The sequence below is a fragment of the Calliphora vicina genome, chromosome 2, assembly GCF_958450345.1.
Source record: "Calliphora vicina chromosome 2, idCalVici1.1, whole genome shotgun sequence".
In the NCBI taxonomy this organism is placed as follows: Eukaryota; Metazoa; Arthropoda; class Insecta; order Diptera; family Calliphoridae; genus Calliphora; species Calliphora vicina.
Window position 1 is genome coordinate 124482310 of NC_088781.1, and position 19419 is coordinate 124501728.

The window sequence follows — 19419 nt, forward strand, 5'->3', positions numbered from 1 at the left end:
CTAGAACTGAACTAGAACTGAACTAGAACTGAACTAGAACTGAACTAGAACTGAACTAGAACTGAACTAGAACTGAACTAGAACTGAACTAGAACTGAACTAGAACTGAACTAGAACTGAACTAGAACTGAACTAGAACTGAACTAGAACTGAACTAGAACTGAACTAGAACTGAACTAGAACTGAACTAGAACTGAACTAGAACTGAACTAGAACTGAACTAGAACTGAACTAGAACTGAACTAGAACTGAACTAGAACTGAACTAGAACTGAACTAGAACTGAACTAGAACTGAACTAGAACTGAACTAGAATTGAACTAGAACTGAACTAGAACTGAACTAGAACTGAACTAGAACTGAACTAGAACTGAACTAGAACTGAACTAGAACTGAACTAGAACTGAACTAGAACTGAACTAGAACTGAACTAGAACTGAACTAGAACTGAACTAGAACTGAACTAGAACTGAACTAGAACTGAACTAGAACTGAACTAGAACTGAACTAGAACTGAACTAGAACTGAACTAGAACTGAACTAGAACTGAACTAGAACTGAACTAGAACTGAACTAGAACTGAACTAGAACTGAACTAGAACTGAACTAGAACTGAACTAGAACTGAACTAGAACTGAACTAGAACTGAACTAGAACTGAACTAGAACTGTACTAGAACTGAACTAGAACTGAACTAGAACTGAACTAGAACTGAACTAGAACTGAACTAGAACTGAACTAGAACTGAACTAGAACTGAACTAGAACTGAACTAGAACTGAACTAGAACTGAACTAGAACTGAACTAGAAATGAACTAGAACTGAACTAGAACTGAACTAGAACTGAACTAGAACTGAACTAGAACTGAACTAGAACTGAACTAGAACTGAACTAGAACTGAACTAGAACTGAACTACAGTTGAAATAGAACCTGATTAAATAAAAGTCTAAAAATGTATAAATTAAAATCTCGACGATAATCGGCAGTTTTTTTCGAAATAAAAAAAAATAAAAATTAAACTGTTCAATGGACCCTAAGAGTACGCATTTACCGAATATGATGCAAATGCAAAGCCACAGTTCAAAATTGTAGAGATTTCTTACGGAATTCATGATATTTTATTGTATTTATAGAAACATGACCATTTCGTTGCCAGTGTATGAAAGTGCATGAGAGCAAATAAATAATGCTGATTATTGTAGTTTATGTTAAAAACTAAAATAATCAAAATTGCTTGCTCATAGTTAAAAATAAATATGATGCATAGTTGGTAATAACGAATTATAAATACCTTGTAATATGAAATTTTTGAACATTTTGTTGCATATTTTCATAACTAATTTTTACATTGCTGAATTTTGTCCTTTATATTTTATTATGGATGAACCGCCCAACATTGGTAATGTAATTTTTTATAATTTCGACCTTCAAAGATTACACAGGCAATCAAGCGATAGAACGAACATCACTAACTCAACTCAGAAAGTAATTATGAGGAAATTAGCATACTTTAAATTGGATATGGGACTATTCCTTAAAGTTGTTACAAACATAAGCTCTTATATATTATACTCTTACTATGGTGTAGGGTATAAAAATACGGGTTTGCAGATGTGTAAATTTTTTTCATTTAGTTTGCATTTAAAAATTGATTTCCGATGGAAAATGCAAGCCAAAAATTATCATATATTTTCAAATTTAATCACAATTTACTACATTCTGGGCAATTCAATAGACGGCATTATATCCTATTTAGTATATTAAATAAAGCACTACTTTTTCCGTTTACCATTCCAATTAATTGCTTGGCTTTTTCCCAATTAATTTCGTAATTTTATTTAAAAATGTAGGAATAAATCAAAATTTATGTAAATTTTACTACAAACTATTTTCGTATATTAAAATACAATAATTTCTGTTGCTTGAAAAAGCCTAAAATTTTGTCATGATTTCAATATTCTCATATTGTGTTTAAACTGAAGTTACTTCTATTTTCCAAACCACTGTATTTGTTTACGCTAGTTTAAATAATATTGTTACAGCTGAAAATAAGCCTCTTCTAACATGGCCATAAATTGTTTATCTGCTTGCTTTTGTTGAAGCATAAAAGGCCATAAATTAAATTTTGTAAAACCAAAAACACCTCTTTATAGCTGCCAGGTACAAGTAGCTGTTGTTCCATATTCTTGTAAATCACAATATTTTTGTTATATTGACACTGTATTTTAATGTCATTCTCTGCGAATTTATGTTTATATTAAGCTGATGTCTAAGTATCACTATGATATATTTCTACATCTAAAAAGTCAAACATTTTTGCATATTCGCCCCCTTGAATATGCAACAAAAATAAATAACAAGAAATTGTAGCAGCGTCAGCAACAGCAGTAGACAAGTAGCAGTTGAACCGGCAGCAATAATAACATTGCAACATAAACATTGATGTTGTCAACAACAGATGCTGTGAAATGTTATGCATGCAATGTCAATATCACATCAAGTATCTTGTTGAGCAGAAAAAAATACGATACACACAAAATACTTTACATGTAAATTGCAATTTACTACAGCAACAAACACTTATGTAGATATTTTAAATAGCAAAAAGTGAAAGGGTTAACAAAGAATAAAAAATAGTTTCATGGTAAAAAATATTGAAAAGTGCTATTTTCCAAAGATTCGAAATCTAAAGAAAAATACATTCAAAATTTAAAAATCCCACACAATGGCTATTTTTCTGGATCTATGTCATCACCACATCTTCAAAAAGCGCAAGCAATATATGAGATAAAGGACAAACTAGTTATAAAGGGTGTTTTATAATCCATTTATAAAACACCCTAATATATTGATTTATCATTCATGTGTGTAAGTTATTTCGGGAATTCGGTAAGTTGATTTCATCAGACAAATATAATACAGACTATATACAAATTATGTGGACTATACATGTAAATTAAATGTAAACTCAGGATGAAGGGTATAAAAATATGTATTCTGTTCAAATAAAATCTAGAGCAAATGCTGGGAAACATAGTGTGAATATGCATAAACCTTTTCATAAGTTTACTAATGTGCACAAAAAAAAACCAAAACAAATGATTTGTATGACATTGTTAAATCACTTAAAATGCAAATCATTTGAATTTGTAAAAAAAGCCGGAAAGGAAAAATAGACAACTTATTTTAAAATAAGTTGAAATCTCTGAAAAACTTATAAATTTTTCATAACTAAAAAAATATTTTGAACAGAAAGAGGAGATTAACACAGACAAGAATAAGACAAATGTGTCTAGAGATAATAAAAATAGTTTGGTTGATGTAATATTTTAAGATAAAATGTATGAATACTTATGTTTTTAACCCAAATAAGGTTATTATAGTGCTACATATTGCTATTTCTGATACTTTCGTTAAGTTCTTTTGCCGCTACTTTTCAATTTTACTTTTGTTTGTAGAGTTGTATAAAATTCAGTAAAATGTTTCTGAAAATTTTTGTCTATTAAACGAGCATTTGCAAAGCTATTTAAAACAATAATATTTTTAATTTCCTTGTTTTTCAACAAATAAATTCTTTAAATTAATATACTTGCACCATTTCTTTCACAAAACTCTTACTTGTTCTAAATTTAATAGATAACTATATCAGCTGTTTTCCCTCTTTAAACAATTTCCTTATAGTGTTGTAGTTTACTCTGCATTGCTACATAATTATATATATAAAAAATAAACTTAAGCGAGTTTCCTTCCGTGCCCGAGGTTTTAAGAATCCTAATAAAAATAAACTTTATGTAGCCACAACAAACCAAGAAACAACAAAATAAAGACTCAAAAGAAAATGAAATGAAACTATTAAAAAAAACACAAATTGCTACCAACAAACTTGCAGCATTTTACTACATTCATTATATGCTCAAGTTGTTGGAAAACGGAAACGGAAACTAATAGTGGAGTAACTATAGTTTCTATTTATTTTGTGTACAATGTTGTTGTTTTTTTTTTGAGGTTTTAATTGAGAATTTCTGGCTAATCAAGTGTTTATTGGCAAGCATGAGAGAGCAAGTAGAAAAATTAGCTAACAACGCGTTGGTAAGTAACAGATTATTTGCGAAAAAAGTATGCAAAAGGAAACTAAAATTATAGTAGAGTAGAGTTTAACAGGAAATTGCTAGGAAGGCAAGTTGGAGTGTTAGAGATGAAAATAAATGTTAATTTGAAAATAAAAGGTGTGTTTTTAAGCCCGAAAAATAGTTTTTATTCGAAAGATCTGTATATAATATTAACATTTTAAAATTATTGCGGGAATATGGCCACCGGGAATGTCCTTAATGAAACGCATTCTGAACCGCCAATTTTGGACCAGTATTTCGAGCATTTCTGGCCGTATGTCACGAATAACAGAAGCAATGTTGACCTCTAAGGTGTCAATTGTGACCAGTTACTGCACGTGGCACCATAGGAAATAATGGATAATCAGAGTTATGAAACAATTGTTATTGTCTTTAAGTAGAGCCCGTTGAACTCGAAATTGTAAAAAATAACACAAAAAAAAAATGTATTTGTCAATAGATCTATACATGGCTTAAAAATGTGAAAATTATTTCAGGAATATGGACAATTTTGGGACACTTTTTTGAGAATTTCTGGCCGTATCAAGCAGTGACTACAAGTCTAATCGCATGATGATTGCGGTCGCCATATGGCACATAGCGCCATCCTGTTGAAACCACATCTCACACGTCATCCATATTTGGAAACAAAAAATCATTGATAGCGGTGCAATAACGATCTATATGATCGTAACATGAGTTCTAGCTTGCTTTATGAAGAAATAAGGTCCGATAATGCTACCAGCGCGTAAAGCGCACCAAACCATGAATTTTTCTCTATATAATGGAGTCTGTAGGGTCTCACTCCATGTGCGACAATTTGGTTATTAACAATCCGTTAAGCCAAAAGTTAACTTCATCGCTGAACACAATTTTGGAATAAAATCGATGACTGATTTTCGAGGTGAATTTTGATAATTTAGTAGCATTGTTCAAGAGTCATTTTTTTTTGGTGAAAAAAAATTCGGATTAAAAAATATTTTTCCCGATTTTGACCCATTGTAGGAACGACCTACTTTAATTCAATACGCAATATGCAATTGAAAAGTAGGATTTTCTAATAAATTTTGAAAATTCAATCGCTTATAACTTTTTATTTGCAAAAGGGATTTTTATGAAGTAAACGTTTTTGTTAAAATGGTTTCGTATCTTTAATTTCAATGCAGATATATGTTTCCACCACTTTTGAAATCGCTTCCATATTACTTTTAAAAATGTGTTAAATTTTACATAAATTTAAGGTTTGATGGAATAGAACCTTAGGGAATTCCTAATATTTCGTAAAACGCCTAGTAAATTTTTAAATGGACTTTATCACAAAATTCCTTTCCAAATAACTTTTATATATACGGAAGTCATGTCACCTAATTTTATGACGATCGGTTCATAATTAGTCATAGCTCCCATATAAGGCCCACTTATTTTAATTATTCGACAAAAATATGGACTCAGAAAGGTTTTTATGTTATACAACACAATAAATTTGTTGTTATAAATTTCATATGCAAATTTAAAAAAAAATTCTTACTTAAATTATGGCTAATAATTCTTCAGAGAATAACTATCACTTTTCTAGACATCATAACTACATTCGGCCACAACCTAATATACAAATTAATATACCAAAACAAGGGTAAACAAGTCACCTATCAAACAAAAAAAGTGCATTAAAAACTTCCGCTAGTATCAAAAGTTATAGACTTTTGGCCGCTATTTTTAAATTTGCCACATTGTGCGCCGTTGCAAAAGTCTTTGAAATATCTATCATCGGATATCCATATTATCTATACTACTGACATACTAATCGAGATATAGATCAAAAATACGTCAAAACCCGAGGCTTTCCTGGTTTTTTCCACTTTAACAAAAATAAGTTTCACGAAAATCACTAAAAAATTTCATAGAAATTTTGGAATCCAAATAAAATTTAACAAAAATAAGTTTCATAAAGATGGCGATCGAAAGATAACACTGTGTAACAAATGAAGACTTTTGGAAAAACACACGGATTCGATTGTTGTACCAACGGTAGGCGATTTTCTTGGGTAATTTTTTTTTTACAGGCCTCCAAATTTTCTCAATATCCGTGGGCCCTCTAAAAAAGGTGTCATCAGTTTTTGGCCAACAGCTCATTCAAAATTGGTGAAGCCGCTTTACTATATATGGCAATAATATAGCTAAGAGTCTAACAAATCATTTTTTTTTAATTTTTTGCAAAAATAAAAAAAGTCTTTCGAACAACTTACAGGCACCCTAATTTACCATGAGTAGCAAGGGTAAATATAAATTTGTCATTCCGTTTGTAATTTCTACATTTTTCATTTGCGACCTCACAAAGTATATATATTTTGGATCGTTATAGATAGCGGAGTCGATATAGAAATGTCCGTCTGTGCTTCTGTATGATGAAATCAACTTTCCGAAGCCCCCAAATAACTTACATACATGATACCGTTATAGACACGGTTCGGTTGCTATTTAAAATCGGAATATATACGGCTGAGATATAAGGAAAAAACCAGGAAAACCTTGATTTTTGCCCTATTTTATATCTATATCTGCCCTATTTTTGATTACATCGGAGACAGCTAATTTTTAATTTTGCGATATTTTCTATTTTCTATTATAATAACGTATTTTTATATACGATCAAATTCCAGTTGAGGCCACCTTAGCGTATGATTATTTTAATATTAAGAAAAAATTCCATAATAATCATACGCTCCCTATAACTTGGCAAGACCTTTTTAACACATTTTATATTATAAAACAAGTAAGGAAGTATGGTCGGTCAAGCCCGACCATATAATACCCTACACTAAGTAAAAGAGCAAAAACATTTTTCTTTTAAAATTTCAATAATTTATATTTTCGTGAATTTCGGAAGTGGGCCTTATATGAGAGCTATGATCAATTATGGACCGATCACCATTAAATTAGGTCGTGTAATTTATGTCTATATGAAAGTTTACTATGTTGAATTTTGTGAGTATACCAACATTTTTAAGCGATTTACGCACGTAAAAGTGATTTTCGGAAGCGGGTCTCTATGGGAACTATGACTAATTATGGACCGATCGTAACAAAATTTGGTGACATGAATTTTGTATATATAAAACTTATTTGGAGCTCAACTCGTGGAAATAAATTTATAAATTCAACATTTATGACCGATAAAGTCCAATTTCGAGGGGACATTTGTAAGGGGGCTAGGTTTTCAATAGGTTTGGTCCTTGGGCCAAAAAAATAAGATGTACCAAATTTGATTGCAATATCTTCAAAATTGCGACCTGTACTCTGCGCACAAGGTTTGCACGGACAGACAGCCAGCCAACCAGACGGACGGACGAACATCGTTTAATTGACTCAGAAAGTGATCGGTATAATTTAAGGTGGGTGACTAATATTTTTGGGCGTTACAAACATCTGCACAAACGCATTATACCCTCCCCACTATGGTGGCGTAGGGTATAATTATGTGGTATTAATGCAATATACATCTTGATACATTTGAGTAATAATCTGTTATGGATCATCATGGACCATCATTATTATTTCCCTTGCTTGCATTCTACTAAATTACCTTGAACCCTAATTCACAAAATATTCAAACTAATTATTACTTTAGAAACGTGTTGTTGTTATGCTTTTGCATAAAGTAAACTATGGGAGATCTCTTAACAAACTAATTTTATTTTCCATGCATTTACTTTAAAATAAGTTTGCTAAAATTGTTGTTTATAAAAAAAAACAAAATGTCACTTGTACTTAAACATGTACAAAAAGCATAAAATAAAATGAAAATACATTTTTTATAAGATTTTGTTACACAAATGTACAAAAAATCCTTTTTTACATTTCAAAGTGAACGTAGTATTTTAAATGAGTTCATTGAACATGTCAAGAAATAACAAATTACAGAAAATGTATAACAATTTCATACATCTGGAAAATGTAATTACATTAAGTAATTTATATATATATTTGTATTTTTTTTGGAAATAAAGAATACCTATGCAAAAGAATATTTTACTATATTTGTGGTAATAATTTTGGGTTTTTAAAAATAAACATTGGTAGAACGTTACAAAGTAATAGCTGCAATATGGATAAACTATTTTAAGGATGAAATAAAATATAAAGTAGATATATGTACTTATATGTAAAAGAGTAACGTTACTAAGTGATTGACTGATTCAATATAGCCCTGAAGACAAAAAAGTTAGACTATAGGTTCGCTCTCCCTATGTAGAGCCACTAATACAGATCAAAATAAAATTTGAAATAAATTTTTTGATACATAGTTTATTGTTAAAAACACTTTACTTTTTTCCTCCTTTCTTTGTATTATTAAAATGACTACTTAAGCATTTCTTATACATTTTTAAAGCAATTTTTGTTTTATTCATAAAACGTGGGTGCAAAATTATTTAACTTAAATTTGCATAAACTGCTAAGTATAGTTACTTGATTGGCAGTTTTATTTTTTCCATACCTGTTATAGTTTTCCATATATTTTCTTCGCTTTATATAATTTAATAAAAATATATTAAAATTTAATGTTATACGTGTATGAAAGTATGTAATTGGCAGTAAAATATTGTGAAAACCCCTTTAGGTTAAACAGGTGTTTTCCAAAACGTCTTTAACATAAAAGCAAATATATTTAATATGGTAATGACCCTTAGGAAAAAGTGGCTCTCTTTTTATTAATTGCAGTTAATTGCAGTAAGTTTTAACAAAAATTTAAAAACTTTATTTCTGTCAGTTCCTTTTAAATCAGCATGTGTACAAAACGCATTTTCATTTCCTTTTATTTTTGATGTTAAAGAACATAATTCTTCAAACACTTAATTGAAATTCAATATTGGCAATGCCTTACTGCTTGATTGCCTAAAGAGAATCAATCATGTGTATTTTAGGGTGGCCCAAAAACAAATTGTTAATGCTCCCAACTGAAATAAAAGTTTTATTCATTATAATATACCGTTTCTTAAAGTAGGTAAATTTGATCGCGGTGTAAAATGGATTTGAAAATGAATTTCGAAAAATTTAAGGAAATATTTTGATGAATTTATATAAGTTTTGTATTGTATTAGGAAAAACAAATTGCTTTAAATAATTCAATGTTAAAATTTAAAAATATTAAAATTTTTTAAAAAAAAATACTTCGAATATTTTTGAAATTTTAGGAACATTTTTTATACAGCATTGAATGTAGTATTCAGAGGTCTATCCTTAAAACTATCAACTTTGCTAGAAATATGAACAAATCATTAAAACCTAGAAATTTTTTATACTTTCAGCCCACCAAATATCTTAGAATTAACTAAGCTTTTATTTTTTTATCCACAACATTTTTTTGTAACGACCCTAATTTACATAAAGGGTCTTTCAGAAGTTTGACAGTTGAATGTGGCCACTATTGACGCATCTGTCATTTATTCAGTTTTTTTTGCCAGATCACCATGAACGCTTTATTTTAAAACATTTGCACAACAAAAACTTACTCAAAGTATTGGCAACATATGCACATTGGGGAATTGAAAAAAAGTGGAAATAAATCTGAGAATTCTAAATGGATAAAGAAAACACAATTTCTTAATAAATATCCTTTCTATTCCACTAATCAAATTTGTGGATTCAAACTGAAAATTATAAAATCCTGCCATTTTGTAATATATTTTTTTGCACTGCCTTGCCGACTGCTGCATTACCAAATATCGGAGAACACTACAAGATGAATCTATTTACTAAGAGTTATTTATTTTGAAGCCAGTAATGAGACTAACGGAACACACAAAATACACGTGTTATATGAAAATTGTGTTTTCTTTTCCAAAATGTATAGAAATTTTAAGAATTAAAAAATTGATAGAAGACTTTTATCAAAAATAAGGGAATAAAAAGTGGTGGCTGATTTTTTTTTGGAAAATTTTCATTTTTAAAATGCAATAAAAATTTTGTTTATGAATCGTTTTCAACGACATTTTACACTTATATAGAAAATTTGGATCAAAATACAACAATGAGAATTGTTAGTCACAATCCTACAATTGCAAAAAATAGTATTTTTTAGATTTTTTACTCTGTTGACGGTACCGAGGCTCAGGCTATTAATTCGCTTTAAATATTAAAAGCATCTACGCGATTAGAGAAAATTTGTCATAAATTTGGAATTTATGTAAAAACTAGGTCTACTTTGGAAGGTTTCGGACCTCGCAGTAATACAAATTTTGAAACTAATTTTCTTCTGTAGTGCTTCCCGAAATTTTACCTTTCAAAAAAATACGAACACCATTAATTTTGTTTTTATTTTCTGTATAACTAAACATTAACTTAAAGACTTTTTTCAAAAAAAAATTCGCGAAAAATCTACTTTTCAAAATTTTTTTAATTTAAATGCACATAACATTTGACATAGTATCAATTTTGAAATAATATTATTTCCTAACACTAATAAATTTATTGTTAATTTAATCTAATATGCTTAAAAACAATCGGGAGAAATTTGAATCCGCTATTAGCAAAAATCCAGTGAAAATGAACGAATTCACTTAATTGTGAAGAAATTCGAAAGATTTCGATAGATTTTTATGATCGATATCTCATTTTATTTATATTACATGTGGCTTTGCGACAATGCAATAAAATTGAAAAAGTTCTGTCATTTTCGATTTTTCATGATTTTTTTTAAAACAAAAAATTGCTATTTTCACATCAAAAATATAATTTTTGATTTAATTTGTTATAATAACTCCGATTGAAACGCAATAAACATAGCATAAGAAAAATGTTTTCAAAATTCAATCAATCAAAAGAAGAACATTAACTACTCAATTTTATGTATATCAAACAACAAACATTCAATTTTGTGAAAATGAGCGAATTCACTAAATTGTGAATAAATTCATAAATAATCAATCGATTTTTATGATCGATATTTAATTTTGTTGCTGTTATATGTAGCTTTTAGGAAAAGTAATAAATCTGAACAATTTCTGATGTTTTCAATTATTCATGAGTTTTTTAAAACAAACAAATTTGCTATTTTCACATAAAAATGTATACCATACACCACCATAGTCTAATACCCACCTTAAAATATACTGATAAACTCAGAATCACTTTCTGAGTCGATTAAACGATGTCCGTCCGTCTGGCTGGCTGTCCATATAAACTTTGTGTGCAGAGTACAGGTCGCAGTTTTGAAGATATTTCGATGAAATTTGATACATATAAATTGAAATTGGCATATTATCGGCTTATTATTTCACCTAGCCCCCATACAAATGTCCTCCCGAAATTGGACTTTATCAGTCATAAATTTTTAATTTATATAGGTATCTTCACAAATTTTGCTCTAAATAAGCTTTATATATACAAAATGCATGTCACCAACACTTTTTTATGATCGGTCCATTATTAGTCATAGCTCCCATATAAGACCCGCTTCCGAAAATCACTTTAACACAATATCTTTAAAAAAAATATCTTCAACGATCATAAATCTCTCAAAAATTTTGGTATAAACATAAAATTAAAATAGCTATGACTATGACTTTCATATATACATAAATAACACGATCTAATTTCATGGCGATCGGTCCATAATTAGTAATAGCCACCATCATATCAATCTTCCGAAAATCATTCACGAAAATAATTATTGAAATTTTAAAAGAAAAAAGATTTTGCTCATTTACTTAGTGTACGGGCTTAACCGACCATACTTTTTTACTTGTTTTTGCTTGAATTTGTTATTATAACTCCGAAACTGCTGAACCGATTGAAAAGCAATATATAAACGGATTAAAGTTTATATAAATCTAAACTTTTCTAAGTTTTTGTTGATTTAAAAATTACCTTCTTTTATAGCGTTGAAGCAGCATTGACTAAATCGTCTTTGAAGGTCTCTCAGTTTCAATTCGTATGATACCCAATTTCCCTGTTTCTATTTTTGTTCTTATGTAGATAGCCGTAATGCATCAAATTTGTATAGTAGTTAGTCAAGCCATTTTTTGCTGTTGCTGAGCTACATACTACACAACGCATGGACACTATGTACAAGCGATTTGAGGTCATGGCCATATCACGTGGAGGCAGTGTTGCCAATTTAGCCTTTTTTGGGCTAAATTTAGCCCTTTTCAATCTTGTTTAGCCACAAACAAATTAATTTAGCCTTTAGCCTTTTATATTTTCATTTAGCCATATATATTTACTCTAATGATCTGAAATTTTTGCTGTTGAAAATTAGTAAAATCAGTTCAAAAAAATTGGCAGGGATATTATGACAAAAATTAAATAAAAATGTTAAACCAGTAAACAATTTAATTGTTTGAACCTTCCATACATTAAAAATATGCCATAACTAATATAGAGAAAATGGACGTTAATAAAAATTGTTAATAAATATGTTAATGTTTTAAGCGCGGGTCTGGGTGTTTATAAAATCATATATGGGGTTAAAGAGAATACTTGCAACTTTATCTGGGCGATGTATTTTTTGATCCTTTTGAAGGTTAGGTTCCTCTAAAATTAAAATTTGATGTAAATATAGTACTTTAACAAAAATTGTATAACACATGCCATGTAGTATACCGTTTTCAAAGACTACAATCCAACCAATTTAGAAAGAAAAATTCAGTTCATTATCGATAATAACTTAGCTATGATCATTTATACATATCTGATAAAATATAAAAAATTAACTTTTATCCAAATTTAAATTAAATATTTATGTTTACATATTTTGGCTACCTTAGTTTTGATATGTTTACTAACTAATGGCAAAATTTATGTTTTTGCCAATGAAAATCAATTCTGTCCGGCGACGTGTATAATTTTTACAATATTTTTTTTTTGTGCATTACATGAGAGGCATATTTGCCATATTCACTTATCAAAATATTCTCCATCGAATTTATCACAAAGGATTACTTTATACATAATTTGTCTTTCATATAAAAAAAATTTCCTAGGAGCATTTTGCAGGCCAGGTGATAAAAACATCGGCATATGATATACGTGTGGCCCCATATTACGTTATTTGAAAGTTAAGGATCAACATACATGAATAAATATTCTTATTTTCGCATTTCAACGTGTGTTATATTCATACATTTTTGTTTGTCTATTCGGCATAGCCAAATGTAACATTCTAAGTAGTTTTTTGTACCCTTTTTTAGCCTTTTTTCTAAGTATTTAGCCCTTTTTGTTCACCATGAATTGGCAACACTGCGTGGAGGTAATGTGAATTGATCCCAAGATCGTGCGATATGACCAAGTTAGACTTTTTCTTTTTAGGATTTTCTTAAGTCGCAGGTCTATGTGAATAAGCCACAATCCGCAGCGGCGGAAAATTGGAAATCAGCAAAGCTACAGTGAACATTTCGCAATGTTACTTTCCCTACATAATGGCAACAATAGGCCTTTCATACGAATAAAATATTTCGATGATATCTCACACACACTTTGTTTAATTTAAATTTAAAGATAGAATGCCCTCAATGAGAGACCCTTAATATGAATGTTTGATAAAATTCTGAAGAAAACTCAGTATATAATGCTGGCATAAAACCGAATGGCACAAGCTGGCTCATGCATGCATTCATATTCTCAATCACATAAGCCCGCATTTAAAGCAGCCAAGTGAAAATTTTTAATGAACTTTAGTTTTATTTTAAAGTTTCATTTCATGACACTATTGTAAGTACATAAAGTAAAAAAGTACATAAAGTGAGAAAAAAAAACTCCAATAAACTTCAGCAAATGGAGAAAAAATGGAGATTTTATTGCACTGAAATCAGCTATTAAAGCTGTTGCAAAATTGCAAACGTTTATGATTAAAATTGAATTGTAAGTCTTGTTTGAGAATATTTAAATTTATAATTGTCTTTATAGTTAAAGTAAATTTACATAACATTCGATTAAATTCAGAATTACAACTTTGTTCTAATCATTAGGGATGAGTTTGACTAAACAAGGACATTTAGCACATAAATAAACCTCAAGGTATTTGTTAAATTCTTCACATTATTGTGTGTTCCTAAAACAAAAGAAAATTAAGCTTTGTTAACACATTTCACAAGCCAATTATTTTGTTTTATTACTAAAAAGACAAACATATTTCATTGTTAATTTTGGCGATTTCTTCATTTCTGGTTAATAAAGATTTGTGGTTTCTGCAGTTATGATTTTTATATTTTTTTTCATATATTTTTATTATCCTATAATTTATTTTTAATGAATTATGATCCCTTTAACAAACAGGCGATTATAATACGCAAAGGTTATATCACAAGTCCTCAATAAACACCCACTAAACACATACTTAACAAAAGGGAAGTATCTAATGCTACAAACACCCACTATTTGGTTAATAAATATTAACTACTGGACTTATGATCAGTGTTGCCAGGAGCTGGCGAAAAAAGAACCTATATTGGCTTCAAAAAAAGGCCAGAAAAAGCTAAACCGCTTTAGAAAAAAAGCCAAAAAAAAGCTAAAATATTATAAATTAAGAATTTTGGTTTATATTTATTTTTAAATAAGAAATTAGAAAATATGTTCATAAAATTCATCTGCTTTACTTAAAGGAAGTACTAAAAAGTTAAATACTAGATTAACCATGTCAGAAAATGGACATTGTTGGTTCTATATTTGTCCATTTGTAGTTTAATATATTCTGCCCCTGAGCCTTAAGCTTCGTAATTTTATTAGCACTTTAATTTTTCACTATCAATATGACATAATATATTTTTTTTGGTTTTACTACTTTATTATCAACAGAAAAAAATTGATTTTGCGTAGAGTTTTCATATGGTAATCTTTGTCGCAATTGCTCAATTAGTTTAATTTGTCGTATTATTTTTGTCATAATCTTCACTAATTAAAACGTTCTTTATTTTATCTCTCATTCATCAAACTAGTATGGAAAATGTGTCAAAAACATTAAACAATTTTCAATTGGCGACGATAATGGATCAAATTCCTTGAATTTTAAATCAGAAAACAGCAAATGATTTATTTACTTTTTGTACTTTGTGCAATACTGGTTTTAAAAAAAGATGGTACGCCAAATTATAATCAGTGTATTAATTACTTAAAAGTTTGGCTTTTTAGAATTGCTGGTTTGACGAAATTAAAACAAAATGGGTTTTAACACGAAGCATAGATCCACAAGACGTTTAACGGCTATTGATCGCCATCGAGTATCACAAGCCCTCAAGAGTTTGTGGGGCTCTTGTCCATTATATAATGATGAATATAATGTGTAATAACAATTTTGTCTTGACAGAGAATTTGCTAGACATTTAAGCTTTCAGATATAAAATACTCTATTTCATTTTGAACCACTTGATATTGGCAATTGTTATTTGTTCTTTTAATACTGCACAATTCTTGAGTATGTTGAAAAGCTAAATGAAAATCAGTAATGAATTAATATGAAAATGGTTCACAAATATAAATTTTGCCTTTTTATTTACTCTTTAGTCTCGAAATTTTTAGCCTTTTTTAATTTCAAAAAAGGCTATTTTGAAATTAAGAAAAGGCTAGAAAAAAGCCACGAAGCTAAAACCAAAATTTCGAGGCTGAAGAGTAAATAAAAAGGCTAAATTTAGCCTCAAAAAGGCTAAACTGGCAACACTGCTTATGATACAAAAGCAACAAGAAAAAAACTAAACAAAAAACCTGACTTATAACATAAACAATATAATTTATAATATGAAATACAAGCATGAAGAAAAAAAGTAAATAAAAATTATAGACATTATTTACAACATCAACACAAAAATTTCACTTGTGGAAAGACCGGGAAAAAAACAACCACAAAAACATAAAACCAAAGAAGACAAGGTCGGCCTAAAAATTACTTACACAACTTATAATCTAGTAAATTGTGTAATTGCCCACACAGAGAAAACAGATTCGTAGTAGCAACCGAATTTGTTGCCAATCTAATAATCTGGACGACGAATTAAATTTTTGGTTCTTTCAACAGAAAGTCAGTTGATAAAGAATAATTTCGGTTGAAGCAACTAACCATTTATTACTCCTTCTAAAATCATTCGATTGGCTACAAATTCAGTTGCTACTACGAATCTGTTTTTCTGTGCAGCAATAATCTGGTAATGTCTTGTAATTACTACTTCATAGTGTTTGCATTACTTAGAAGTAGTTTGGTAATGACTTGCATTTAATCTGATATACATATATTACTTTCTTAATAAATTCATAATAAAATCATTATAAACCTTGAAATGAACACATTTTTGTTAATTCAAATTGATTTAAACAATTTTTTCTTTACTCAATTTAATATTTTAATCTCTTACGTTATAAATGAAGAATCGTTTTTAAAAACAATTTGTAAAAGATTAATTACACGGTGCTACGATGGAAAAAAACTTTTTTAAGTTGTAAGTATTGTTTTTGTTAAGAATATGTAAAAGAAAAACAAAATTTATCACCTTTTTTGATTTTAGTCGCTTTTCATTGCTTATTTTGATATGAAAGTTTATAAAAATGTATACCAACATATATATAGAAAATTTAGTTCTTAACAAAACATGGTTTTAATTATTCAAATCGTATGAAAATTCTAAAAGTTATTCAACTTTTAATTAACACCATTTTTAGTATTAATAAAAATAAACAAAAAAATTGTAGAAAAAAAAATATTTGTAAAATTTTGAATTTACAAGGTCAATTTTTTGGAACTTTTTTGAAAAAAAGTTTAATAACTTTTGCAAATTTTGCAAAAACACTTTGCAAAAACGAATAGGTTTTTGTAGAAAAAAATTAAATTAACTATTGTTGAATATGAAAAATTACCAAAAAAAATAAAAAATAAAGCGAAACTTTTTATAAAAACTTACGAAATTTTTTTCTATATACATTTTGTGCATACATTTTATGAAATCTTAATTCTATGTCTATCTATAATTGTTTAAAATTTTGAAATCGGTCTAAAAATGTGTGAGTTAGAGGTACTAAAGTACTACGACCTACTCTAAAACAGTTTTTTAAAAATATCTCAAAATATTGAGGGTGTTTCAAAATCTTTGAAAACGGTTTTAGTATTTCTTCACCTAGGCATATAGCCCCCATTAGGTCGGTTTTCAAGTTCCGACATAAAGTGTCATTTTGTAGCAGAGTGTTATTTAAGTCCGTATTTGTAACCGAACGTGATAACGACTTATTTAAGTCCCTATTTGTAAGTGAATGTGATAAGTACAAGGTGGGGCAAAAGTAATCACGCAATGTTCTTTTTCTGTATTTATTTTTTTAATGGAAAACATTGGTTCTGCTTGTGAAATTTACTTATTTAATACATTACAATTTATTCCATCAAGATGTGAAAATGATATTGGCAAAGTGGCCGCCGCCAGAGTGGCGACCAAACAGGTTCCTTTTATGGCATATGATGGAAACATCACTCTTACTAGAACTTCGGGCGACAGGTTCTCGCATTCCGGGCGTATATTCTTCTTAAGGGCTTCAAGAGTCTGATGCTTGTTGATGTAAACCAACGACTTCAAAAACCCCATAAAAAGAAATCTGCGACCCGAAAATGCTTCCTACAGAATAATGGTTGTGGCTCGAGCAATGAGCGCCATTGCACCATCCTGTTGTAACCACATATTCTCCACTCCCAATTTATCTAATTGAGAATGAAAAAATTCTGTAAACAGTACACCACGTAGTAATGGTCCTTCGTGGGTAATACACGCATTTTTGGTGACCCATAAGTGATTATTTTGTTTATTCACGTAACCGCTAAGAGTGAAATGAGCCTCACCGCTCACGATAATATTCGATGAAAAGTCGTCCATCTCTTCGTTGATATTCAGAATGGCTTGAGCGTAGGTAAAACGCGTTTGGCGATCAACAGCTAATAGATGATGCACTGTCTGCTCTTTTTAAGGAAAAATCTTCAAATCTTTCACCAATACTGCTTAGAGTACGCCAGATAATATCCAATTGCATGGCTCGAAGTCTGGTCGATGTTCCGGGCTTCAAACGCGGCCAAACGAATCACTGTTTTTCCAGTTGGTTTCAGACGAAATTCACGCTGCTTCAACATAACCTACGAATTCTTGCGCAAAGAAATGGCTCGTCGATTTGAATTCTGCGTTTATTTACTTCAAAAATGTCAAAATCGAATAGACATTTAGCGCCATTTGCAAACGTAACAGTATTTTCCTCTAATGAATTCGGCATTGTAAATTAATTTTTTTTTCTTCATATTTTATTTATTATATCTTCACAAAATAATGTGAACTATCAATAATTTGTTCAAATCTTAAATCTAAATATTAATTTTTATTTACGTCCCACCACAGTTGGGCGAAAAATTATGTTTAATTTATAAATAAAATAATGATTTAAAATGCCAATGCTTAAGTAGTGAAGAGTAAATACCCAGCAGTTCTAGTAGAATGTTCCGAACTAATGATTTTACATATCATTTAAAGTGAAAAAAAGTTACATAACTAGCTACGTGACTAGTTATTTTGGCACGTGCATGTCCTTTGCAGGGGGTCAATTGAGACTTTTGGATTACAATGAGAATGTCTGATAGCTGGCCCAAAGTGTTCAAAGCATTCAATTCACATACCGGTTACACAGAGTGAGTTATCTTTCTAGCTACCTAACTGGTTACTTGATCATCTTCATAACTAGTTATTTTAACATATAAGGGTGCTAATTGACCTCAAATAGTCAGTTAAAAATACATCTCATAAACAGTCAAATAATCGATTGCTTGTAAGCAAACCTTCCTCCGACAACTCTACAGTAGTTTACTATTTTCTAAAGTACAGAACAAATGAACGTTTAAAATGACTACACTCTAGGTTACTTAGATACTCTAAAATGACAATTCGCTAGCGTACATGAGATATCAGTATACTTAATCAAGAATTATATCAATACAATTTGTAAAAAACCATTTTGTAAGGATTATTCACAAAAGGTTTCAAGTGACTACACTCTAGATTACTTAGAGACACTTTAGTGACAATTGTCTACAAGCTATATTACATGAGATGTATAGAGTAACCAATAGACTTCTATCTGTATTACAAAGAGTACATAGGTGTCAAATTACCCAAAATGTATAAATTGGAATCAGCCATGTGAGCAGACAAATGAAAACTGTGGAAAGTACAAACGAAATGATAAACTTATATATAACCTGGCCACTCATGGTAGGTGCTATAAAAAGACAAAAGGAAAGGGTATGAAAAAAAGTTTATGATGCTCAAGGGACAGATGATAATAGAAATATTAAGTAAATATTTA